Genomic DNA, 26,796 nt, shown 5'->3' with positions numbered 1-26,796 from the left:
AGATTTTTACAATTACAAAAAAAAAAAAAAAAAAAAAAGGGACTTAATAGTTGTTTCCTTTTCTACTTTAAAGATAGCTCTAAAAAGTTAAGTATAAGCTAAATTTACAAGGTTTTCAAGTCAGAAAGACCCATTAAGGAAGTACACAAAGGCCATGTGAGATGCTGCTGTGGATATTTGCATCCACAACAGGGAAGTGGCCTTGAGTCTTGGGTCAATAATCTCCCCCAGAGGTGGTATATAAGGGCTCCCCCCAGCAGAAGGGGCATCAGACCTTTCTAACCTCCTGAATCTCCCCGCTCACCTTCTCCTGAGTCCTCTCTACTGACACCATGGGGTGCTGTGGTTGTGGTGGCTGTGGTGGCCGCTGTGGTGGCTGTGGTGGCTGTGGTGGCTGTGGTGGCGGCTGTGGTGGCTGTGGTGGTGGCTGTGGTGGCTGCACCACCTGCAGATGCTACCGGGTCGGCTGCTGCTCCAGCTGCTGCCCCTGCTGCCGTGGCTGCTGTGGGGGCTGCTGCAGCGTCCCCGTGGTCTGCTGCTGCCGCCGCTCCTGTGGCTGTGGCTCCTGTGGCTGCGGCTCCTGTGGCTGTGGCTGTGGGAAGGGCTGCTGTCAGCAGAAGTGCTGCCAGTGTAAGTGCTGCTGCCAGAAGCAATGCTGCTGCTAGGCGGCCAGCAGAGCCTCTGTCCCCGGGCAGCAGAGGCGGAGGCCTTTCCTCCCCTCTGTCCACCTGCCCCACCTGCTATCACCTGGCATTCTGGGACTTAGCTTTTGGCCTGTGACTTTGGTCCCGAATGTGGGTTCCTATCTTTTCTGCTTTCTGGGTTTTTAATTTTCCTACCCAAAAAGTTTCCAGTCAAATAGTTTAGAGCCAAAACAAAGACACGACTATGACCTTGCTCCTAAAGAAAAGCTAACATCACTGAGCTTAATCCAATAGGGTCTCGATTCCCAATATTCTCTACCTGTGGCTGATTATTTCCTCCCATTTATATGTTTTTATCTCTGCCCCCTTTCCCACTTGTGTTCTTATTTGTCAACAGCTGTTCTTTACATTTCCAAATAAAATAAAATAATCGTTAAAAGTTTCCCTTTGCCTTTATTTTTGTTTGACCATATCCTACCTCCTGGAAAATCTTAATCTCCCTTAAAAGGCCTTGGTGATGGGTAATAATAGTGAGCAAGGTCCATGTGGATACTTTTCCTGTCCCTGCACCCCAGTTACCCACACAAACAGAACACCTTAAGTATGACTTTTATCTACAGTTTGGATTCTATTTTGAAGCAAGAGTTCCATTTACAGGTAGACAAATTCCTCTAATTTATTAAAAATCTCAGAAGGGTCCTAGCGAGTATGGCTCAGAGGATAGAGCGTTGGCCTGTGAACTGAAGGGTCCAGGGTTCAATTCCAGTCAAGGGCACATGTCTGAGTTGCGGGCTCAATCCCCCTGAGTAGGGGGTAGGCAGGAGGCAGCCAATCAATGATTCTCCCTCATCATTGATGTTTCTATCTCTCTCTCCTTCTCCCTTCTTCTATGAAATCAATAAAAATATATTTTTAAAAAAGAAAAAGAAAAAAGAATCTCAGAAGGAAGAGGGTGGGGGGCAGGAGGAGATTAACCAAAGACCTTATATGCATATATTCATTACCTATGTGCATTAACAATAGTGTGGTGAAGGCCTGGGGCAGGGCTGGAACCGGATGGAAAGGGGCAATGGGGGGTAAAAGGGGTCATGTGCAACACTTTCAACAATAAAGATTGAAAATAAATAAAAGACAACCCTAAAAAAAAGCATGTTTTATTCACAAAGAACCCATTTAAACACATTTTCAGAAACACCCCTACTACCAAGATAAGGATGACTACATCGATTTTTGATTTCCATCCACTGGGGCTGTTTCCTCTTTGCTCGGAGGGCAGAGTTCCATCTCTGCAGTGCAGCCTTTTATTTTTCCCTCTAAATCCAGCCGGCAGTGCCCCTTAGAGCTTTGGTGTTGCTAGTTTAGCTTTTCCACCAGGCTGTGCTAAATGAGTCATCAGCAATGGACATGGAATTGACCAGCCTCAGGCTTCACTGGTTCTTTCCAAGTGAATTGCTGTTTGCTTTTCTGTCTCAATTCATTTAACCTTGAGTGGGATTGTTAAGGTTTAGTATTTCCTTCAAATTCATTTCAGATCTTACTCAATAACTTAAACTATGTTTTCATTTATTTCTTCCCAAGCCTAGGGGGACCTTGAGCAGTCCTTATCTAATTTGTGTCTTTTTGTCAGACTGTGATTGTCCATTCCTGATAGGAAAATCATTAGATGGGTAAGATCTATTTATTTTATACCTAGAAAGGAAACTCGACTTTAGTTAATCCTCAACAGCTATCATTCACTTTGAAGATACAAATTGAAATACAAATAGTATTTGATAATTGAGACCATGAGTAGTATTTAGGACATAAATATTTTAGAAGACTCTTTACATTGTGTTGACACATGTTCACATTGAGAAATACTTAGACATAAAGGCAGGCCTTTGGGCAAAGTGGGCTGTGCTCAATCATTATGATCCAAGGCTGAATGTGAAACCTGCCATGGGTATTTCCATCAGAGGTGGAAAGATAGTTCTTGCAAACATTCAGAATGACGTCATGGAACTGAATCTTGTGGCTCCTTGTTCCCCATAGACTTTTCAGTGTATGTTCTCTCCATCACATTTGGTTTATTTTGGACTAGAGGCAGAGAGTGGTGGAGGTGCTGTCACTGCAAAGTGAAGGCCAGCCATCCCTGTCTCTGCAGTAAGTTGCCGCATACCTTCATCACAAGGAGCCAGTTTTCAGAGGGACTAATTCCTGAAAAGGCATCATGGTCACAATTAAAAATATATTTCTGTAATTCAACTGAGCTCAGCAAATCTTTTTCATTTTCAATCTACTATTGTTGTCGCTTAGTTTTCAAATCCTTATAGGTCCTGCCTATAAATTTCCCACAGTAAGGGATATGGACAACGTTTAGGCCAATTACTCAGAAAACCTAAATAAAGACCCAAATTTGAAATTGGATTATAGAGAGGAACCTACAACCATTCACCAACTGACGTGAGATGTAGGATGTGTGCACATAGGTGTTCTTCCCGTATTCTTCAGTCCCCATCACCCTACCCCAAACCCCCATGCATATTTCCTGTCTGATTTCCTTGTGAATTTCATGGTAGCTTCATGTGATGGGAATTATGTGGACTATGCTCTGGTGGAGGAAGAGAGAACTGAATGTGTTAGGGAAAGCCAGAAACCACACTGTATCCATGTGCCACATTGTGCATGTGGCACATTTCTTTCATTTAAACATCATTTGACCCTCAGCTCAGCACACACACAAACATGTGTATCATTGACACCCATCACACATGACCAAAAGTGTGTGTTAGTTTGCCAAGGCTGCCATAACAAAGTAACACAGACTGGGTGGCTTGAACAAGAGGATTTTATTTTCTCACAGTTTTAGAGACTGAAAGTCTAAGATCAAGGTGTTGGTCAGTTTGGTTTCTTCTGCAGCCTCTCTCCTTGTTGTGTAGATGGCGTCTTCTCTCTGTACATGTCTGTGTCTTATTTCCTCTTCTTATAAGAACACCAGTCTCAGAGATCAACCAAAGGACTTGTATGCATGTATATAAGCCTAACCAATGGACACAGACACCAGGGGGGTGAGGGCGAGAGTGGGGGGGTGGGGGAGTCACTAGGGGAATAATGACTCATATGTAATACCTTAATCAATAAAAAAAAAAAAAAACACCAAAAAACTAAAAAACAAAACAATACACCAGTCCCATTTGGTTAGGGCTCACCTTAATGACCTCCTTTTAACTTAATTATTTCTTTAGCCCAGCCAGCATGGCTCAGTGGTTGAGTATTGACCTATGAACCAGGAGGTCACGGTTAAATTCCCAGTTCAGGGCACATGCCTGGGTTGTGGCTCTATTCTTGGTGTGGGGCATGCAGGAGGCAGGTGATCAATGATTCTCTCTCATCATTGATGTTTCCATTTCTCTCCCTTTGTCTCTGAAATCAATAAAAATATATTTTTTAAAAAAGATTCTACCTCCAAGAATAGTCACATTCTGAGGTTATGGGAGTTGAGACTTCAACATATGGATTTTATAACAAAAGAATAACAAAACATAGAGATGTCATATGCTTTGTCCTTGATTTATGTGATTTTGCTAGTGACCTATGCTCAATATAATATGCCCTTGGTTTTTTTCCCCCATAGCCATTATGGATTTCTACTTATCTTTTTTCCATATCAAGCTGTCACCTATTTCACTGTAGGAATTCTGTCTTGGTGGCCCCCAAACGACCCAGCATGACGCCTGGCAAATAAATGTTCAGCAAGTGTCACTGGTTCACCGTGACCCCTGGGTCCTTCTCTCATAAATCAGTGTAAACACTGCATATGACCCCTCAGTGAATCCTGACAACTCCATGCCTTCTAGTTACAGTGACTAAAAACAAACTCAGGTTCTAGTGAGTGGGGCAGGGGCAGCAAGGGCCTCCGAAGCCTTACTTCTTTGCTAGGAGGGGCCGCATGTCCCAGAACTGTGCCAATAAACCTGACTTTGTGGGAAAACTGTCTCAGAATCCTCAGTGAGGAAAAGCTGGGTATGATAGATGGATGAGGGCATCATTCCTGGTCCCTTTCTCCTGGCTGAGAACAGCCACGTGAGAAGATGTGGTCCTAAGGGTGGAGTCTGGGGGAGGGAGGATGAGTCAGAGGGTGGGGATCCTGGGATAAATCCTAGAGACTGAGAGTAATGAAGGGGTTCTGGGTGGCCAGAGGGAACTGGGGCTTGGGACTTTTGAAGGCGATAACAAAATAGAAACAGAGCCAGGTGGGTACCCAAACTACCTTGTCAATGTAGAATTTGAGGAAGCTCATCTCATACCTCCCTTCTCAAGCACTATCTTCTAAATTCCACAGGGAATGACCCCTTTGGGAGTTTTATCTGACATGGTTATTCATGTTTCCTTTGCTTATTTCATGCTATTTGGTCAGTTCTACCTGTTTAAGCATCCATCTTTGTCAGGTTCTGCTTGGGATGGCAAGGAAGCAACCCACTTTGGGGGTGGCGTAAGAATGTCCTTCTCCTGGGAGACACTCCCAAGGGGCTTGCCTGCCTTTGACCTCAGGCCCATCTGCCTGACCCAACAGGCATCTCCCTGACCCTTTTCCCTCTCATTTTGCTCTAAATCAACCATGATGGATCAAGAATCCAGAGTCTACAGAGAAAAGGGCCAGGGGTCATGAGAGGAAATTAACAGAAGGGGCGTCTGGGGACAGGTTTTATTGTGTATGTGGCTCCTTCAGAGAAGGCTGAGGGGGTGGTATGGAAGTGGCTCATAATATGATTATTTTGAATCTAATGCTCATCTTCTCATCTTACAACTGAAAGCTGATTTTGTAGTTTGACGTGGGTGGTAGATGTCCATGATGCCTGCCCTGGCTGGAGCCGACTTCGTCATTGGGGTCTGGGACAGCTGAGTTTGAGGGTATGGAGCTTAGTGAGGGGTGGTGGCCGAATGGAAAGCACACATGAGCTATAGTGCTAATGGTCAAAGAAATGTGATGAGATGCAAGCCTCCATTTATGTTGTGTTTTGGAGTGATTCTCAGCAATGAGGCCTGTCAATCAAAATCAACACGCAGTAGAAGAGGACACTGGAAGCAGACAAAAGTGACCATCACAAATGATGGCAAGTTCCTCAGTGGCCCTATGACCCCGCAGGGTCGTGCACATAGTCACGTACTCAGACTTCGGTTGCTAAGGCTCTATCGAGGGAGAGGTGTGGGGAGAGCTTACTTTATGACATTGAGGTGCTAAGATTGGGGATGTGCCTCTAAATCCTTTGATTCTTGATAAACCCACAACAGATTAGTCATTCATAAACCATCTATATCTATTGCAAATAATTTATCTAGATTTTGACTCATTGATTGCTTTACACATATAATGTCTGCCTCATCTGATGGAATCTAAACATGTTTTCCCCCATGAGCGGGCAGTGTTAGCACTGGACAGAGAAGAAGAAATGGCTCTTTAAGGCTGATTTAATATAATTTATTAACAAGGAAGTTGTTTTGCATACACAGAAATGACAATGCAGTGGTAAGAACAGGAGATAAATAAAGAAGCATTTCAAGAAGGTAGAACATTAACTATCTTGTCTCTGTTTTGGAGAGGACATGATTGCAATGGTGACTGACAGAGAAGACTGTACAACTATTACTTTGGTTGGTGGTTATTAAACGTGGGCATGATCACAGAAACTACAGAAATTACAGAAATGTGAGGTTCCTGTGGCTGGTCATAAGGCCCAGGTCAAGGTTGTGACTTGCAGGTCAGAGAAGAACAGGCAGGAAGGGAGGAGGAAGTCTTACCTGCAGCACCTTCCAGAGGCCGGCTGGCCCATCTAACAGCAGCATTGCTTCTGGCAGCAGCACTTACTCTGGCAGCACTTCTGCTGACAACAGCCCTTCCCACAGCCACAGCCACAGGAGCCACAGCCACAGGAGCCACAGCCACAGGAGCGGCGGCAGCAGCAGACCACGGGGACGCTGCAGCAGCCCCCGCAGCAGCCACGGCAGCAGGGGCAGCAGCTGGAGCAGCAGCCGACCCGGTAGCATCTGCAGGTGGTGCAGCTACCACAGCCACCACCACAGCCACCACAGCCACCACAGCCGCCACCACAGCCACCACAGCCACAGCCACCACCGCAGCCACCACAGCCACCACAACCACAGCACCCCATGGTGTCAGTAGAGAGGATTCAGGAGAAGGTGAGGAGTGATAGTCAGGAGGTGAGGGAGGATGATGCCCCTTCTGCTGGGGAAGCCCTTATATACCACCTCTGGGAGTGGGAGAGGGAGGACACATGACCACTTCCTTGTTGCTATTTGCCTCCATTTACATGGAAGAATCCATCATCTTTTATTTACTTCCCTTTTAGATATCTTCCCACATTTTCAGTTTTGTTCATTTTTAAAATATTATGTTTTAATGTGAGTAAAAAAAAAAAGGCCTAAGAGTTCTAGGGAAGCATTCTGGGAACCAGGCTGTCAGCAGGAATAGGCAGACTTCTCTGCGCATCCATGATTCTCAGGGGACAGGCACTGTGTGTGTGACCTGTGGGCGGGGCTTACATCCTCAGGCAGCCTCTGGGCCAGGGGATCTGTGGGCTTTGATGGGGAGCGGGAGGCGGGGGGAAGGGAGGGTGGGCACAGGGAAGGTTAAGGCACAGTCCCAGACCTGAAAGAGCTTGCAATAGAAAGTATAATCGGGAGCTGGGGATGCGAAAAGGGTAACAGATTCAAAGGCCGCTGCCAAGGCCAGATGCCATCACTGGATTTGCTGACCAGTGGAAATGTTTACTTTTCACCTCTTCATTTGGAGCATACCATTGTGACTGGTCTTCTCACACCTGGGCCGGAATGATTGTTGTAAAAACAGAAATAAATCCTCTCACGCATCTGCATTTCCATGATGTAACTGTTGGTGTGTTTTGCTTTGGATGGGAACTACTTCTTGTCCTTGATTATATGATATCAGTGGATGTCTGAGAGCAACAGCCCTGTGCTTATAGCATGACCTTGGCAACTGTGGAGCAGGTGGGTCCCTTAGGGAGTGCAGGTGTAGAGACCAGAGAAACACAAGGCCTGACAGGGGAGAGGAGTTTGCACCTTTACGGAGGAGTGTGTCCAGGTGGAATTTGAGGGATGGTGACTAATACTAATGCTGAAAAAAATATAAGGCAAGAACATGAGAGTGAGAGTGGGCTCTTCATCGCGCATGCTGCTGTAGGAGCATCTGGGGCCATCACTGAGGGTGCTGGGGACGTGGATGGGGGCACGTTGGCTGTCAGATTCCCCAGCTTCATTTTGTAACAGGTTTGCTGCTCAGAGTCTATTTTTCCCAAGCTGGTAGGATTGTCCTTCGGCAGTTTGAGTGCGAGGAAATACTGTAACGTGATTTCAACCGAATGTATGGAGAGAAAACCAGTGAGATGTGGAAAGGAGCCCATAGCAACTGGATGCCTTCTTACTGCCAAATCTCAAAGATTCAACTGTGTTTCCGTGAAAATGAAGATCCCTACAACATGTTAGCATCTTGTTTGCTTCTAACGTGACCTTAAAAAGAAAAGCTGAAATGAGCAATTGTCAAATATAGTTCAGAAGATGTAAACAGGCATAACCGTAGATACCCTATTTGGAAACTGTAGTAACAACAACAAGGAAGTGACCACTGGTCATGTGCTCTAGATCACTCCCTCTCCATCCCCAGAGGTGGTATATAAGGGCTCACCAGGAGAAGGAGCATCAGACCTTTCTAACCTCCTGAGTCTCCCTGCTCACCTTCTCCTGAGTCCTCTCTACTGACACCATGGGGTGCTGTGGTTGTGGTGGTTGTGGTGGCTGCGGTGGCTGTGGTGGCTGTGGTGGCTGTGGTGGCTGTGGTGGTGGCTGTGGTGGCTGTGGTGGTGGCTGTGGTGGCTGCACCACCTGCAGATGCTACCGGGTCGGCTGCTGCTCCAGCTGCTGCCCCTGCTGCCGTGGCTGCTGTGGGGGCTGCTGCAGCGTCCCCGTGGTCTGCTGCTGCCGCCGCTCCTGTGGCTGTGGCTCCTGTGGCTGTGGCTCCTGTGGCTGTGGCTGTGGGAAGGGCTGCTGTCAGCAGAAGTGCTGCCAGTGTAAGTGCTGCTGCCAGAAGCAATGCTGCTGCTAGGCGGCCAGCAGAGCCTCTGTCCCCGGGCAGCAGAGGCGGAGGCCTTTCCTCCCCTCTGTCCACCTGCCCCACCTGCTATCACCTGGCATTCTGGGACTTAGCTCTTGGCCTGTGACTTTGGTCCCGAATGTGGGTTCCTATCTTTTCTGCTTTCTGGGTTTTTAATTTTCCTACCCAAAAAGTTTCCAGTCAAATAGTTTAGAGCCAAAACAAAGACACGACTATGACCTTGCTCCTAAAGAAAAGCTAACATCACTGAGCTTAATCCAATAGGGTCTCGATTCCCAATATTCTCTACCTGTGGCTGATTATTTCCTCCCATTTATATGTTTTTATCTCTGCCCCCTTTCCCACTTGTGTTCTTATTTGTCAACAGCTGTTCTTTACATTTCCAAATAAAATAAAATAATCGTTAAAAGTTTCCCTTTGCCTTTATTTTTGTTTGACCATATCCTACCTCCTGGAAAATCTTAATCTCCCTTAAAAGGCTGTCAGCAGAAGTGCTGCCAGTGTAAGTGCTGCTGCCAGAAGCAATGCTGCTGCTAGGCGGCCCGTCTGCAGGTGCTGGTGGTACCCAATCTGTTGGTAAGACTGCCCTCCTGTCCATCTTCTTGCTCTCCCCACTCTCCTCAACACCCCATGGTCCTGTGCTCTCTTCCTGTCTTTCTTTGAAGTTTTTCATCTGAAAAGTTTTCAAACTATTAAGCACCATCTCACAGAAAGGATATAAGCTCACCCCAGCACCTGAGTTATTGTGCAAATCGCTCAACTCAGCCAAATGAAATCACGATTCCTAATGTTGGGTTTGATGGCTATGCTCACTGCCTGTCAGCTCTGTTTTCCTGTCCACATGCATCGCTTTCCCCTTTGTGTGTGTATACACTGAGTGGCCAGATTATTATGATCTCTGAATGCATAATAATCTGGTTACTCAGTGTATATCCTATATAATAAAAGGCTAATATGCAAATTGTTCCCTCAACCAGGAGTTTGACCCGCAGGCAGGCCCTCCAACTGCCCATGTCCCCTCCCCCTGGCCAGGCTGGCTGGACCCCACCCATGCACGAATTCATGCACTGGGTCTCTCAAATATATATATATATATATATATATATATATATATATATATATATATATATATATATATACACACACACACACACACACACACACACACACATATATACTGAGTGGCCAGATTATTATGGGTTCAGAGATCATAATAATCTGGCCACTCAGTGTATGTGTTCTTAGTGATCACATAATGTTAACCAAATTTCCTAATAAAATGAAAACTACATGCTCATAAAAAGTATTCTTTATTTGCTCTCATGGGTTTGAGCACACAAATTCCTGGTTTGTTGTTCTAAAACTTGAGAACTTGCCTTTGAACAAAGCCTTCAAAGCCCTTGCATGAGTGTCAGCACCCGCAAAGGTCCTGTAAGAAGCTCTGGCCAGGTCTCTGGTGACCACGGTGGCCCCTCAGTGAAACATCCCTTTGCCTCAAAGACTCCTCCTCCCTCACACCCCGTGTGTCGTCTCCCCAGGAGAGATGGCGTGTTTTATTGACGTAACATGACATGTCCCTTCAGCAGCTGTCCCCCAAGCCGAGCACAGGCATTCCCATTAAGACCCAAATACAGAGTTTGACTGTGGGACCACCATTTGGGCTTTGGGTGGGTTTATTTTACTGATACGTTCAATCTTTTTCTTTCCGTTTTTCCTTTTTGTGCATGAAGTTTTCTTTTTTCAACTTTGTTAGTACACAGCAACATTCAATGAAATACATGGGGAGCGCTTTAAATGCAATCACATACCATTTCACACAGGAATGCGTTCTGAGAAATGCGTCGTTCAGCGATTTCGCCGTTTGCGAACAGCATCGCACACTCACACCAACCTAGACGTAGAGCCTACTACACGCCGAGGCTGTGTGGTATGGCCTGTTACTCCTGGCTACGAACCTGTACAGCATATTACTGTACAAAAACACATAAGATGAAATCACGCCCAAAAGCAAATGATGCAATCGGTAAACACGAGGTGTATGAAACTGCTCCCGGAGTAACAAGACATACTGTTTTATAGCAAACTTGGTTGTATTTTTTTAATAAGTAGAAAGAGTTCACTCTCAAATAACAACAAAAGTATTAGATGCATAGAAGTTTAGAATATATATTTTTAATATATATTCTTAATCATTTTAATCTAGATCAACAGGTATTTTTTAAAAAATATTTTTATTGTTTTCAGAGAGGAAGGGAGAGGGAGAGATGAGAGAGAATTATTGATCTGCTGCCTCCTGTACTCCCCACACTGGGGATCAAGCCCCTAGCCTAGGCATGTGCCTTGCCCGGGAATCCAACTGTGAACTCCTGGTTTATAGGTTGATGCTCAACCACTGAGCCACGCTGGCCAGGCAAGATCAACAGGTTTTAATTATATTTTATCTTTTTAAAAATTTAATTAGCCCTAACCTATTTGGCTCAGAGGATAGAGCGTGGGCCTGCAAACTGAAAGGTCCCAGGTTCGATTCCAGTCAAGAGCATGTACCTTGGTTGCGGGCACATCCCCAGTAGGAGGTGTGCAGGAGGCAGCTGATTGATGTTTCTCTCTCATCGATGTTTCTAACTCTCTATCTCTCTCCTTTCCTCTCTGTAAAAAATCATCAATATATATATATATATATATATATAAATTTAACTATATTAACTTTTAAAATTTTGTGTTTGCATGGAGTGAATTTTCCGTCTCCCCTCCCCAAGCTTTAGATGTTTTTATGTTTTATTTCTATTTTCTATAAATACAGTATAGTTATGACCTTTTTAAAATCCAACTCAACCATATTTTTCATAATTTTTAGTTTTTTACTGGGTAGTTTAGCTTAGAATTGCTTGATTATTAAGAATTCAAATGCCCATATATCCATCATCAGGTTTCATCAATTACCAACTCAGAGCCAGTCTCATTTCATCAATACCCCAAACACTTTCCCCTTCCCCCAAAAAGATGATTTGAATCTTGTATCATAAAATTCGATAAAAATGTCACTTGTATCTTTAAAAATAAGGGCTCAATAAAGCATAAGCAGAAACTACTATCACACCTAAAATGTTAATAATTTTCTAATATTGTCTAGGCAATGTTCAAATTTCCCGAATTGTCTTATGTTTTTAGTGTCTTGATATGAATCAAAATTCAAATAAAATTCACACATTGTGATTGATTGAGAAATCTCCTAAGACACTATCAATCTCTTTTCTCCTCAAATTTCATTTGTTGAAAAAAACTAGTTTCCCGCATTCTACTGGTTTTTGGTGATATCCCTGGTTGTCATTTAATAAATTCTTCTGTCTCCTCTATTTCCTGTAAATTATTCAATCTAGAAGTTCATGTATTATTTTAGTGATAACTGACATGTTTGTACATATTTTTTTTGCCATTATAGTTCCCCCTATGTTTCATGTTCCTTAATCCCCCCTTTCTTCCTTTAATTCTTTTTGTGTTAATATTTTTCTATATAATATGTTTTATTCCTCTTTTCTGTATAGCAATTGTATAATCTGTTTCCAGTGTTTTAGGGAGTTAGACTTGAAACATTAACTCTTAAATAAACAAAGCAATGGTGTTTGAGGGTGGTGGTGAGTGTTGTCTGCCTGGGGACAAGCAGTAAGGGGGAGAATTATCTGAAGAGAATTTGAAAACACTAATAAAACTGATTAAAAGTCTGCCTTCATTTTATTACTCTCATGATCCAGCAATTCTAAGCTACAGTTCTAAGCTATGATGGAGATAAAATCTGCCTCTCTGCCCGATGGACTGCTAGCATACTCCCTGCTTGGTGACTAGTCACTAATTTTTATCCTCCTCCAGAGCAGTGTAAAAATCTTTAGTTTTGAACATTCTTCTACTGGCTCATACCCTTGTCCAGTATTTTAGTCATCTGTTTGAAAACGCCTCAAGATAAATGTAAGTACAGATGCTCTTCGAATTATGATGGGTTGTGTCCTAATAAGCCACTGCCCATCAGCACCACTTTAAATTCTCTCTCTCTCTCTCTCTCTCTCTCTCTCTCTCTCTCTCTCTCTTTTAAATTTAGCCTGTAAAAATGGGCCCCGGATTTATGTGAGTGCTGGCTTATGAAGACAAATTCCTCTGTCACTGCCCTGATTAGTTTTCTTTGTGAGCCTCCTCTTGCCCTCCCCTCTGCCCCCCCGCCCTGTAATTCCGTATTGTGTTCTGTTGCACTCATGGAGGATGCAGCCCCTGGGTTGCCACTGAAACCAACATTCCAGGTCACTGGGAGAGAGTACATGACAGATCCAGTGCTTCCTTGTCTATCTGGTCTCCTGTTAAAATTTTTTACCAATTCGACCACTCATTAAAAAAGTTGTATTTATATCCAGAAATTTTGAATGGCTTGTAAGGTGAGGATTTTTCTAATATCTAGCCTATTGTTGCTTTAATGGAAGTAAGTCTTTCTTAATTTAATATTTTTAAAAACACTTGTTGAAATTTCAAGCAACCTGGAAACCCCTCTTCTCCTTCTTCAAGCTCAGTCCCCCAATCTCATCGCCCTGATTGATTCCAATGAGGGGGGTGGCATTGAGGCCATCTCCATTAGAACAGAAAAGCAAGAAAACAGGATGATGTTTGAATGATCACCTCCCACACTAGCTCAAAATCGATATAAGTGGTTATTTTCTTTGCTAATGAAAAGCTGGCCTTCACCTTCAGCTATTTGTTGAGTTAAGACACCAAAGTAGACTATGAAATAGTGATACCTAAGACCTCACATATCACATGTTTGAGTTAATGAGTGAGAAGTAAAAACACTCAACGGAGCTATCTGGACTGGATGATATCACATACATTAAACACAGGGGAAATTTTTCAATTTTGACATACATGAGGCTGCCCCAAATCTGAACGAATCCCCACTTCATGCACTTAAAATAAAAGCTTCACTATTCTACTTTTGTGAGGTAATCTTTCTTTAGAGTGCCCCTTCCCTTACTAAGCCCTCTGGGGTTACAACTAATATCCATTTTCATGATTCTGACTTTATGTAATTTAAGGTAGACGAAAGTACCAGTTATCCTACTTAGATAATCTAATGGGTGTGCAATCAGGGCCCATCTGGCGGGTCCCAGCGGGCTGAGTGCAATGGCTTCCTGCCAAGAGAGCTCCAGTGTCACTTTGCATTTCCCAGTGAGGACGGGAAAGATGGCAGCGCAGCAGCTGAGGTTTTCAGGACCTCGAGGGGCCACTTAGCAGCACTGGCTTCTCCCTTTCCTGTTTCATGTCTATACTTCCCACTCGTAATAGTGACGCGGTTCAGGACACACTGCTTCAAAATGTGGCACCTTGGCATACTGAATGTTTTTAATGGGAGGAACTGGAGATGTAGCAGGTGCAGGAGCAAGTCATAAGACCCTCATGTGAGAGGTGCCCCCCATACCCGGAGGAAAGGAGCAGCCTTATCTCTGAAGATGAAGGGGCACTGAGAGGGGTCTGAATGGATGGGCCATCCTATTTCCCCCAGTTTATTCCTCTTATTTGTTTTTGTACTATCACATTCTTTCATGACTCTACATTCTTCACCAGAACTAGTATAAAAAAGCCCTAGCCAGTTTGGCTCAGTGGACAGTGTCAACCTGTGGATCAAAGAGTCCTGGGTTCGATTCCAGTCAAGGGCACATACCTCAGTGGCAGGCTCCTCCCAGGCCCTGGCCCTGTCTGGGCTCTGGGCAGGGCACGTGCAGGAGGCAACCAATCAATGTGTTTCTTTCACATCAATAGTTCTCTCTATCTTTCCCTCCCTCTTCCACTCTTTCTTAAAAAATCAATGAAAAAATATCCTCAGATGAGAATCCTAATATATATAAAGAGCTAGGTGGCGTCACAACTGAACAGGTGACTGGTCACCATGAAGTGCATGGAGCACCTCTCTGTCTCCCCTCTCCCTCAGCCCCCGAGCCGCTCACCATGAGGGGGGGATGCTGGTGGGGCAGGACTGGGGACTGTTGAGTGGTGGTGGCAGGCTGCTTCTCATGGTAGCCCTGAGCTTAGTGGAGCAGTCACCCAGGCGGCAGTGAGTTTCGAGAAGCAGTTGTGGGGCGGGGGAGTTTCATGGAGCAGTTGTGGGGCCGGGGAGCCTCACAGAGCAGTGGCCGGGAGGAGGGAGTTTCACAGAGCATCCAGTGGCGAGCTTTGCAGGGTGGCAGCAAACTTCGCAGAACAGTCGAGGGGCCACAAGCATCATGAGCATCCCGGGGTGGGGAGCTTCACCTAGCATCGCAGGGCAGCAGAGGCCATGCAATGGAGGCCAGGCTAGGCCTACGGACCCTAACCGCACCTCTAGTCCTATCTAATAAAAGAGTAATATGCAAATTAACCATCACTCTGCTACACCCACAAAGCCACGCCCACCAGCCAATCAGGATCAAGTATGCAAATTAACCCAACCAAGGTGGCTGCGGCCACTGAGTGAGCAGGAGGCTTGGGTTTCTCCAGCAATGGAGGAAGCCAAGCTTTCCACACACCCTGGAGGGCGCAGGCCTCAACTCAAGGCGATCAATGATCCTCTCTCATTATTGATGTTTCTCTCTCTCCCTCTCCCTTTCTTTCTGATATAAATAAAAAATATATATTAAAAAAAAGAATGGCCTCTCTCTTTACCCTTGTTTCTGTTTTCTCTATATCCACTGTAATATCATTTAAAAAAATTTCTTCAAGATCCTTGACAGAATTCTTCCTTTCAGAATTCTCTCTGTACACTTCTACCCCATTTGAGTGTTTGATCATTCACTTCTTTATTTTTTCATTCATTCATTCATTCATTCATTCATTCACTAATTTAGTCACCAAGTGTTTTGGAGCTTCTATCTGGGACAATAGGTGATAAACTTTTGATCTTTGTTCTTGAAAATAATACAGTCTATTAGGGAAACTTGAAAAATAAATTTATAGTCTTAATAGTGATAGGGTTGTAAAAGCTCTGACCTGAACACCAATCTAACCCAGTGGTTCTCATCAGGGGCGTTTTGCCTTCTAGGGATACAGATGTCAACATTTGCAAACATTTTTGGTTGTCATGACAGGGCGGATGTGTGTGTGTGCGCTAATAGGATCTAGTGGGTTAGAGGCCAGTGACGCTGCTGAACATTCTACAGTACAGTGGCTAGCCCCCCATGACCAAGAATGACCACACCCCAAACGTCAATATTGCTGAGGAGGAGAAACCCTGACAAAGGGCTTCAGAGCACGTATAGCCACAAGGCACATTCCCAGGAGAAATCCATTTAATAACGTGCACTCTTTGTTTTTTGTTTTTTAATCTTCACCCATGGATATTTTTCCATTGATTTTTAGAGAGAGTGGAAGGGAGGGGGAGAGACAGAAAGAGAGAAACATCAATGTGAGAGAGACACATTGATTGGTTGCTTCTGGCAAGCACCCCGACCAGGGCCCAAAATTGAGCCTGCAACCAAGGTATGTGCTCTTGACTGGAATTGACCCTGAGACCCTTCAGTCCACCAGCTAATGCTCTATCCACTGAGTCAAACCGGCTAGGGCTATAATGTGCACTCTTTAGATGCACTTATAAGGTGTTCCTATAATGTGCTGTGAACTAGGTAGTTAATTGTCAGGTTTCTTACTACCCTCAGATTTTTTTTTGTTAATGATGTGGTTTAATTTACGTGAGGCTTTAGGTCCATCCTAGTTCACTTGGTTTTGCCTAAAAATTTGACACTATTTAGGGACCTTGTTATCACAAGAAAATGACTGTTTGTGTTAAAAGAGCTTTTAAAGAACAAACTTTATGAAAATTTTACCTTTTCTACACGTGCCCTACGTAATGGGTACATTATCTAAAGAGAAGAGGACTTTTCTCTTTTCCCCAGAAGCAAGTTCGTATAGAGGAAATGAGTTCAAGGTGAATCAAATCCTAGAACAGGTTTCTTGGAGTCAAATTGGAATTTTCAGGAAGCACATGAGACTAATATTCGCTCAACAATGGACCTGAAATGTTGAATAAATATGTGGATGTGGAACACCCCAACTTCAAAAATAATAATCTTCAAAGTCTTATTTGATGTAGAAGCTGCATTATGTCAGGAAAATCCAAGTGAATTGTTGGGCTCACTTCAAAGAAGGCTCTGGGCTCCACCCTTCTCACTATGGAGCATTAACTCTTGCATCAGCCCACCTCCCCTCCCCTTCCGTACATCACTACCTTTGCAAAAGTATTTCAAATGTCCAAAATATGTCCTGGAGAAAAGGAAGAGTACATAGACAAGTATCTAAAAACTCCCCAACTATTGTAGCCTCTCAGCAGGGAGGGAAGTTTTGCCAAGGCAGAAAGCCAGGGGTTGCTGAAGGGTAAATCCAGACCTCCTCAAGGTCACTCAGTCTCCCTGCCTTTTTCCTATTGGAAAAATGAAATATCAGAATCCAGCTGTAGGTAAATAAGGATGAAGCAAACACTTAGCAGCCAACTCAGGGAAAAGCAATAAATACTCAGGGGCACACGTGTCCTCTCCCCTGCCCCTCCCACCTTGTCACACCTTGCCTGTCCCCTTTCCATGGTACACTCTTTGTTGTCAGCTGCCATTGTCACCAAAATCAAGGCTTCCTATGTGTTAAGGGCTTTTAATGGCAATTGAATGAAAGTATAATATGCATGAGAGGCCAGAGAAAAAATTATACAGTCTGAAAAAAAACCAGAAAAACAACTTAGCTGTGGAGAGGAGATAAGATTGAAGGTTGTAAGACTCCAGTCTGGATTAACTGGGTTATTCTAGCAGATATCTGGTTATGGTAGGGCATGGGGAAGCTGGGTGTGGAAAATAGTATTAATTAGAAGTCGACAAGCTTAGGCAAGTCCCCACAGCTACGATTAAGAAGAGATGCAAATATTTAAGTTGCCTTGATTGGGAACCCTTGAAATAAGAAGGTAACTCGTAGAGTAGTAGTTTTCAAACTTCTTGGAACATAGCCTGAGAAAGAAACATTATTTCATATGTCAACCAGTACGTGTGTGTGTGTGTGTGTGTGTGTGTGTGTGTGTGTGTGTCTGTGTAAACAGAATGTTCACAGAACAGAACTTAACTTTATAAGCTGATCTGCTCTCTATTCTATTCCACCACAGGACTTGAACATTGCTCAAAACCTGATCAAAATTTGCTGTGGAAGAGCCCGCCACAGAAACTAGCATAAAAGACGCATCGAGAGGTAGTGCTCCTTCAAATCTGGGGACACTGCACAGAAACTCCCAGAGCGACGTTTTCCGGCTTTGGGCCGCTCCACTGGACGTCATCCAGTTTCCCTGAAATGGCAACTAGCTTTTGGCAGACTGGCTCGAAATTCTTCTGAGCTCCTCTAGGACACACCTTTTCCTGGTGTCTTTGAAAGAGCTTCTTTGCTGGGTTTTGCATGAAAAAAAAAAAAAAGCTTTTCTTGGGCATTGGTAGAAAAAAGTGAGAAAAGGAAAGCCACAGAGACAGAGGCCAAGGATATGATGTTGAGGTAAAAGTATGATATTTTGGCCACCAACACCAAGAGGTGGGCCGTGTAGGCCATCAGCATGACGCCCCTGCAGTGGCTGCTCACTTTCTGGTAGTGCTCTGGGCTGACCACGCTGTATATGTAGGCAAAGTAGGCCACCTCGGTGGCAGTGCCTATCCCATGGAAGAACTCCACAACCTGCATGGCTTTCACTCCTTGGCCAAACAAGAGCAGCAGCAGCAGGTAAGAGTATGTCCAAAGTGGAAAGATGTCTTTTGTTATCTGTAACATTAAACGGAGAAAGTGTGAGGACAAAAGCACACGGAAGTGAAATGCACCATGGGTTTCTGACATATTCATTGTCCAGGAGATATGTATCAATCCTAGGACATGTTGGTTGGCCCAAGTCAAAATGGGTCCAATCTGAAACTTCACATAAATTTCTGACAATAGCTCATCATGCAAATTTCATACAAATAAAATGAAAGAAATGATAAACTGAAATTCAAGAAAACAAATTGCAGAGATGACAGATTGGATTCATTCCTCCAGGTATAAAAAGAGCAATTATTATTACTCTTACCTGCTTCTTACATTATTGTGTTGTGATTGTTATTGTACTCAGAGCAAGAAGTATTATATTATAAATAATGAGAATACTTCATATTCAAGATACAACCATCATAAACTTGTATGCACTAACAGCATCAAAACACATGAAACAAAACTACCAGATACACCAGGAGAAATCAAAAGAAATACTACAGTCATAGGAGACCTTAGTACTTCTTTATCAGTCCTCAGCAGATTAAATTGAAAAAATGAATAATAATTCTTACATTTTCCATTTTTTGAGCTGCAAGAGCTACTGAGGCTGGAAAAAGAGGCTAAATTGCATAAATTAATCTTTATCCCCTAACAGTATTTCCAGGGCAATCTGGGGCTGTTCAAGGCACTTTGCCTATGAGCACTGTTCCTGAAAGTCACTCTTCCTGAATAGTTTACTCTTCCTGAAAGTCAGAGCCATAAAGTTAAAAAGGATGTTTCAGTACTGGAAGAATCTGACCATCTTCACCTTTATTCATCTCAATAGGTCAATGTGCAGACCATTGAGATGCCATCTGGGTGACCAGGTACATATCAGAGTCACCTAGAGGGTTTGCTAAAAATCAGGCATTCCGATTGAATAGGTTGGGATGGGGCCTGAGAATTTACATTTCTAACAAGTTCCTGGGTGATGTTGAAGCCTGATTAATGGGCTTCTGAGAATTAAAGCTTATGACCTGGCCAAAAGTTAAAAACATCCTTACTATCTATATATATAAAAGCCTAAGTGAACGTTATGACAGGTTGATTGAACAACCCCACCCATGCAAGAATTCGTGCACTGGGACTCAAGTTTATAAATAAAGAGGGGAAAATCTTCAGAGCATTTTCACAGGCTTTTTCAGTAAACTTTTCCTCTCCAAATTTTTACTATTCTCTACAATTTGTACTCATAACTAGGGATGACTTTATTTTAGGTTACTGATAATAAGCAACAAAGTCCTGGACTATGTTTTTGTACAAGTGAAAGACTAAAGAAAGGTTGTTTTGCACCCTCCTCATTTTTGTTGTAGCAAAGAGTTTCTATTTTCTACATGAAAATTATTACAGCCTATTTGCTCATATTTGAGATTGTAAAAAGTGCTGACATTAGTTCTAACAAGACTGAAATCTACACTGAGGCTTATATTTTTATGTGGTCCAGTTAGATAAGGTACAAAAAATGCTCTGAAGGTTTCATTATTGAGAAAAATCCTAAGAAGCAAAGAATTACTATGAGGAAAACCCAGGAATGGCTTGGCAAAGTTCCCCAACAATTCATGGATGGTTCAACTGTTGAAAAAAGAAAAAAAAAAAGCCACCGCACAAAAAAACAAAAACAATAAGTAAAAAAGACTGGTCATCAATCCAACTGACTTCTTTTTATAAAACTTGCATTCTCTTCCCCATATTCTTTCTGTCCTTCAGTCTTTAAGATGGGGGAAATTATTGTGACAGCAAAAATACATCATGGGTCAAAGCACAGAAACTTGAGTCTTTTCTTTTGTGTTTCTTGATGGAAGAGAATATTAATGATTACTTAAAAGCACTGTAGTAAGGGACTAAGTTTCATCTCAGCTGGAACAGTGGGGGTCACTGGTGAAAATCCTCTTAAGAATTGCTTAGGTAAGTTAGTCACACTCTCATTTAGTCTTTCACATTAAAAAAATCAAGAAATTTACCCAAGGCAGAAATTTTGGGCAGAAGACAAATTTGGTGGGATTTAGAAAAGAAAGAGAGTTTCCAATGGACATAATTGCTAAGTAAAAACCACGCCCTTCATCAAGAGCTTATTACCATGTAGATGGATTGGAAATCATGTTAATGATTATTTTAAAATGGTGAATAAAATAGCCTTTGGGAAGTAAAGATTTATATAGCAGATAGACCCCTTGCCTTTTCAAAATATAAAACTCAAAAAGAGAACATTGATTTAGCATAAGAAGCCTCAATTAATCTGAACTGTCCTTCATCCAGGTGGTTTGATTTGCTTTGAATACCTATTTTCGGAAGTGTTACATAGACATCTAGATAATATCATGTCATAGATGAAACTGAAACACAACACTTAGAAGTATTTTTTAATTGATATTTATCCCCACCCCATTCCCATTTCCCCCCCATTTTACGTTGCTGTTACTGAAAAGTGAAGACTTCTGTTCAGGATGATAAACCTTAAGATTGGCTGACTAAAGGAAAGGCAATCAACAGCTCCAGGAGAATTCTCACACACTCAGTCATCGACCATTTCTTCTCTGCAGCTTCCTGACCCTCTCCAGCAACTCCTCTTCCTCCAGCCTTGGCAAGACATCAATGGCCTGTCAGTCAAGGACAGGACTCTGCCGTCAGTCAGGACCAAATTCTTCGCTACTTACAAGTGTGTGTAACCTTTGACAAATGACCGGACTTCTTAGTACCTCAGATTACTTATCTTTAAGATGGGAATGATAAAACCTACCTCACCTTGTGAAGATTGCGTGCGTTAGTACATGTTAGAGCAACGCCAATCGGTAACATTGAGTGATACAATCTCTAGTGCTGAAGGCTTTGAGAGGTACTGACCTGTTGACCTGCACATCTGCTCAGCCTAGGGCAACTGGTGAGCAGGGATTCAACTTTGTCACCCAGAGTCTAGCACAGTATCTGATACAAAGGTCTCCTGGAACTTCTCATTGAAAGTGCAGCCAGCCATTGGAGCAAACAGGGTTTTCTAACTGACCAGAAAAAATTCAACTAATAAGACCAAGATACTTTCCAAGTGTTCTGGCTATCTCAAGCTGTTCTCTGGAGTGGGAACCATAAGCCACGATTTGATCCTCAAGAATCTGTAGGCTCCTCTTAGTGTAGATTGGGCATAGAGAAAGGAGGAGCTCCTGGTGAGAAGAACATGAGCTTTGTAGTTGAGCAAATTCAAATCTCTAACCCACCCTTTCAAGTCATGTGACCCTAGCTAGACACGTTTCCTAAGGTGATAGGGCCTTGGTTTTCCTCACCCGCACAGGTGGATTATAATGCCCACCACGAAGTATAATTTGAGGAAATTTCCTGCCATGACGCCTGTCATTACTGCAGGTGCTTAACGTGGGTTGGGTTCCTGAATCCAGCTTCCAGGGCAATGAGTCGGGGAAGCACCATCTTTACAGACGGAGCCGGCATTGTTACCACTGCCCTGGTTCCTGTTGCAGTGTGAGGTGCTTAAGCGGGGACAAAGAGGTGTCAAGTGAGGCTAAGCAACTGAGATTGTTGTTCACACGGATCAGATGCACTGGCAGTTAAAGGGAATATTCTTAGAAAGCTTCCCCTGGAGAGTGATAAATTAAATCAATGCATACTTTATTAAAAAACTGTAATTCACCCTGTCAGGTCTGTTGCAGTTTTTGAAAGTTTTAGGGAGTAGTAATCCTTAGGAGTCTAATAATAAAATGCAAAGTAGAAGAAGACAGTATCTAACAGAGGTTGTATTGGGTGGTCGACATACAGTGCAATGTACAGATCTTGTATCATAGAAATGTACACTTGAAACCTATATGACCCTGTTAACCCATGTCACCCCAATACATTTAATACAAATTAAAAAGAAAAACAACAGCGTTTGTAGCAAGGAAATCTCAGATCCTTCTCTGACTCAGGCATCGGTGAGGATGAAATATAACACAGCACTTCCCAGACCACTTTGATTCCAGAGACCATAGCTTCAGGATTTTATGTAGGAAATAACTTGCTTCCACGCCCAATGTTGGCGGCCAGTTTGCGAAAATAGAGTGTTGAACAGAAAATGGCCGGATTGGTTGGTTTGACTAGATTTGGAATCCATTACCAGCACAAGGAAAGACTCACTTAAGAAACAGCTGCAACAAATCCTCTTGAATACCGTTTCTGCTACTCCAGTTAGGCTCCAAGGTTGCCCCCTGCTGGTACCTTTAATTATTGCAAAAAGACATTGTATTTCTGTTTTATCTGTTGGTGCTCTGCCCCTTTGAAATGAATGGCTTTCCTTGTGCCCCACGGAAACCTAAGAGCTCATTCAGAAGAACTTTGGAAACGAGAGGGGTACCAGATTCCTTGATTATGTCTCTGCTGAGATAGAAGGGAGCAAGAACTCAGCAGGAAAGATGAAAACACTCCTTCATAGAGTTCTTTTTCTCATTCAAAAGCATTTTTCTCTTTTTAAAATTAATGGTGGAGTTATAGCTATTAAAAAAGAAGAAGACACACTGAATTTACAATCCCAGGTTATCCCAGTAGCATAATTTTTAATATTTCAAGCAGGTGGTAATTTTTAGTTAATTTTTAACCTGTCGTTTCAAAGGTCATTGGAAAATCAGTTAAAATGTTACCAAACAAATGCTTTGATTTACCCCTAATTATGTTAAGATACAAATCTGTAGCTTTCAAAAGAGAGTTGGGTACATTGGAAATTGTGTTTATAGACTTGTACACCTACAACCGATATAATTTTATTAACCAATATCACCCCAATAAATTCAATTTAAAAAAAAGAGAAAGGAATTTGCTTCTGTTTCAGAACACTAGTGTAGTTTCTGTCTGGGGGGTCCTGGAACCTTGCACCCTGACAGTTTTTTACTGCCACGAGTGAGTGGGCTTTTAATAAATATCCCAACTATTACTGTGATGTGCACCATCAGACTTTCCCCCCTCTGTTGTACTTAATCCTAACTGGCTGACCTTACTCAGATTTTTTAGTCTCTCTGAGTTCTGCTGATTAAAAGAAGATAAAAATGCACAGCTGGTGTGGCTCAGTGGTTGAGTGTCAACCTATGAACCAGGAGGTCATGGTTTGATTCCAGTTAGGGCACATGCCTGGGTTTCGGGCTTGATCCCCAGTGAGGGGCGTGCAGGAGATAGCCAATCAATTATTCTTTCTCATCATTGATGTTTTCTCTCTCTCTCTCTCTCTTCTCTCTCTCTCTCTCTCTCTCTCTCCCCCTTCCTCTCTGAAATCAATTATATATATTATTAATATAATAAAAGGCCTGTGGCCCTAATGCTATAACAACCAAAGACTTGCGCAGGTGGGCGAGGCTGTGAGCATGGCGAGGCCATGCGGGTGGGCGGGGCCGGTGATTTCGAGTGCTAGCCTTCTAGTTATATATATGTGTATATATATGTATATATGTATACATATGAATGAAAGTAAAAAAAGAAGATAAAAATGATCTGTTTTGTGGTTTGGGAGGAGTAATAAGGTCAGTGGGGAAGGACTGAGGGCATGTCTAGCACAATGCCAGTGTCCTTCTCTTGTCTTCCTTTCAGAATCTGGTCTAGTTTCAGTGACCCAAGAAACCACATGGACCAATGAGTTATTGATAAAATAAAAGCTCATAACATCAAACCCAGCTAATTTGAATTATTGATAATCAGTACAAAATGTGTAATTAACTTCAAAATTATTTTTTAATTTTATATTAGTTTCAAGTGTACAGCATAATGGTTAGACAATTATATAATTTACGAAGTGATCCCCTTGATAATTCTAGTACCCACCTGGCACCATATGTGGTTATTACAATATTATTGACCACATTGTCTCTGCTGTACTTTACATCCACGGGACTATTTTGTAACTTATTATTCCCTTCATCTTCTTCACCCGTCCCCCCATCCCACTTTCATCTGGAAAAAATAAGGAATGACTGAAAAAGTAAATTTATAGTTCAAGTAATGTAGTAAGTAAAACTATATTTTTAAGGAATTACATTGTTTAAAATCCATTTATAAATATTAACTTACACAGGGAAAATCATAAATCATACTTATTTGTCCTTTGGTCAAATCTTTACAGACTTCCACTGAGAGGGACACATGCAGTCATTTTAATTAGGTTCTGCTCAAAATACATGCTGTCCACACACATACTCTCCACCAGATGTTTTACTAATCCATTTAGGTTCTTCTCTAAATAGCCTAATTAGTGAACATTTTCTTTTTGTGATTTTGATATTCCAGCTTATCATGACTCAGTACTGAATATTTTTTTAGTCCAGATTACTTAATTACTTAAATGAGTTTTCCATCTGAACTTTGCCATGCCCTTTTTAAAAAATATATATTTTTTTATTGATTTCAGAGAGGAAGGGAGAGAGAGATAGAAGCCTCAATGATGAAAGAGAATCATTGATTGCCTGCCTGCTGCATGAACTCCACTAGAGATCGAGTCCACAACCTTGGAATGTGCCCTGACCAGGAATCGAACCACAACCTCCTGGTTCACAGGTCGACACTCAACCACTGAGCCACGCTGGCTGGGCATGCCATACCTTTTCTAACCAGCAGTGTTGGTTAATAGACACTGACCAGGTAGCCTCATCATTTTAATGATGATTGCACAAACCTGTGCTTTCTCCTAGGAAGCTTTCAATAGCCACATCACTCATCTTGCTATTTAGATGCTACGAGCTAGGACTAGGGGCTCATTGCAATGACCTTTCCCTTGGACTCAAGAAATCTCAAGGATTAAGGAATTGTTGATACCAACTTTGGTACTTGGAAAGTGGGGTGCTACTGTAACAAATTCCTAAAAGTGTGGAAGGAGCTTTGGAACTGGATAATGGGTAGAGGTTGGAAGAGTTTTGAGGAACTTGGTAGAAAAATCGTAGAATGCCTTGAAGAGATTGTTGGTAGAAATATGGATATTAAAGGCCATTCTGGTGAAGGAGCAGAAAGAAGAGAGAAGAACTACAGAGAATAGAGAACACATTTTATAGAATAAAGATATTGTGAACGGAATGTTGCTAGAAATATGAAGGGTAAAGACCCTCATGGTGAGGTCTCAGATGGAAAGAGAAACATGTTATTGGACACTGGAGAAAAGGTGATTTTTATTATAAAATGGCAGAGAACATGGCTGAATTATCTACTATTGTTGGGAGAAAGGTAGAACTTGTAGGCAATACACTAGATTTCCAAGCAGTACAGAAGTTTCAGCCGGCTTCTCCTTGCTGCTTATAGTAAAACGTGAGAAGGAAGAAATTAATAGGGGAAGGAACTGCAAAGAACAAAGAAGCTAGCATTTGATTGATTTGGAAGATTCTCAGCCTAACCAGATAATTACTTTAGAAATCAGGCCAGGGGTGTGTGCTTAAAGAGATTAGGTATGTGGCTGAGGGATTCAATCAATCAACTTGGTAGAAGCTGGGAACAGACATGGGGTTATCCAGGAAAGCTCCATGGAGGACCATCTTTTTTGATGGGTTGGACTGCTGTGAATGGTTTAGGAGACTGACAAGATTTTTGAGAATTTTATACCAGCAGAAACACTACCAGGTTGGACCAAAAAGGACAGAGAGAGCATGGAATAAAGGAAGAATGACTCCAAGGGCAGAGCCATGGATGCAGAAACTTGGGCTGATGGGACCCCTGGGAACCAGAAGTTGGGGCTGCCATCTCATCAGAGCCAGATGAGAGAACATCAAGCCACAGACGATGGTTCTCAGGACTTGAAATCTAATGACGCTCAACCTGCTGGTTTTTAAAACTTGCTTGGGACTTAATACCCATTGTTTCCTTCTAATTTCTCCTGTTTGGAATGAGGATGTATTCCTTATGATATTGTATTTCGTAAGCAAACAATTTGTTTTTTGGTTCCACAGGTTCACAGACAGAGAATTTTATCCCAGACCCTAAGTTTCACCCATACTGATTTACTGGTAGATAATGAAATATGGGACTTTGAATTGATATTTAGATGAGGTTTTGAACTTAGAGTGGATGCTGCAATGGTTAAAACATTTGGAAATGTTGGGAATGAGATGACTGTATTTTTAATGTGGGAAGAATGAATTGGAGGGGGGAGGCAGAGAGTAGAGTTGTAGGCTTGAATTATATGCCCCCCCCCCCCCAAAAAAAATATATGTTGAAGTCCTAACACCAGTAGCTGGGTCTTTCTCCACTTTCCTCATTCAGCGAGCCTTTACTCATGTG

General features: G+C 42.6%; 1 pseudogene; it reads right to left on the bottom strand.

Annotated features, from left to right (window-relative positions):
• Positions 1 to 454: 454 nt before the first annotated feature.
• Positions 455 to 25,250, bottom strand: LOC129150680 (thiamine transporter 2-like; annotated as a pseudogene).
• Between the last annotated feature and the right edge of the window lie 1,546 nt (positions 25,251 to 26,796).

Source organism: Eptesicus fuscus, chromosome 11 (assembly GCF_027574615.1).
Source record: "Eptesicus fuscus isolate TK198812 chromosome 11, DD_ASM_mEF_20220401, whole genome shotgun sequence".
Taxonomy (NCBI): domain Eukaryota; kingdom Metazoa; phylum Chordata; class Mammalia; order Chiroptera; family Vespertilionidae; genus Eptesicus; species Eptesicus fuscus.
This window is presented reverse-complemented; position numbering and strand designations above follow the sequence as displayed.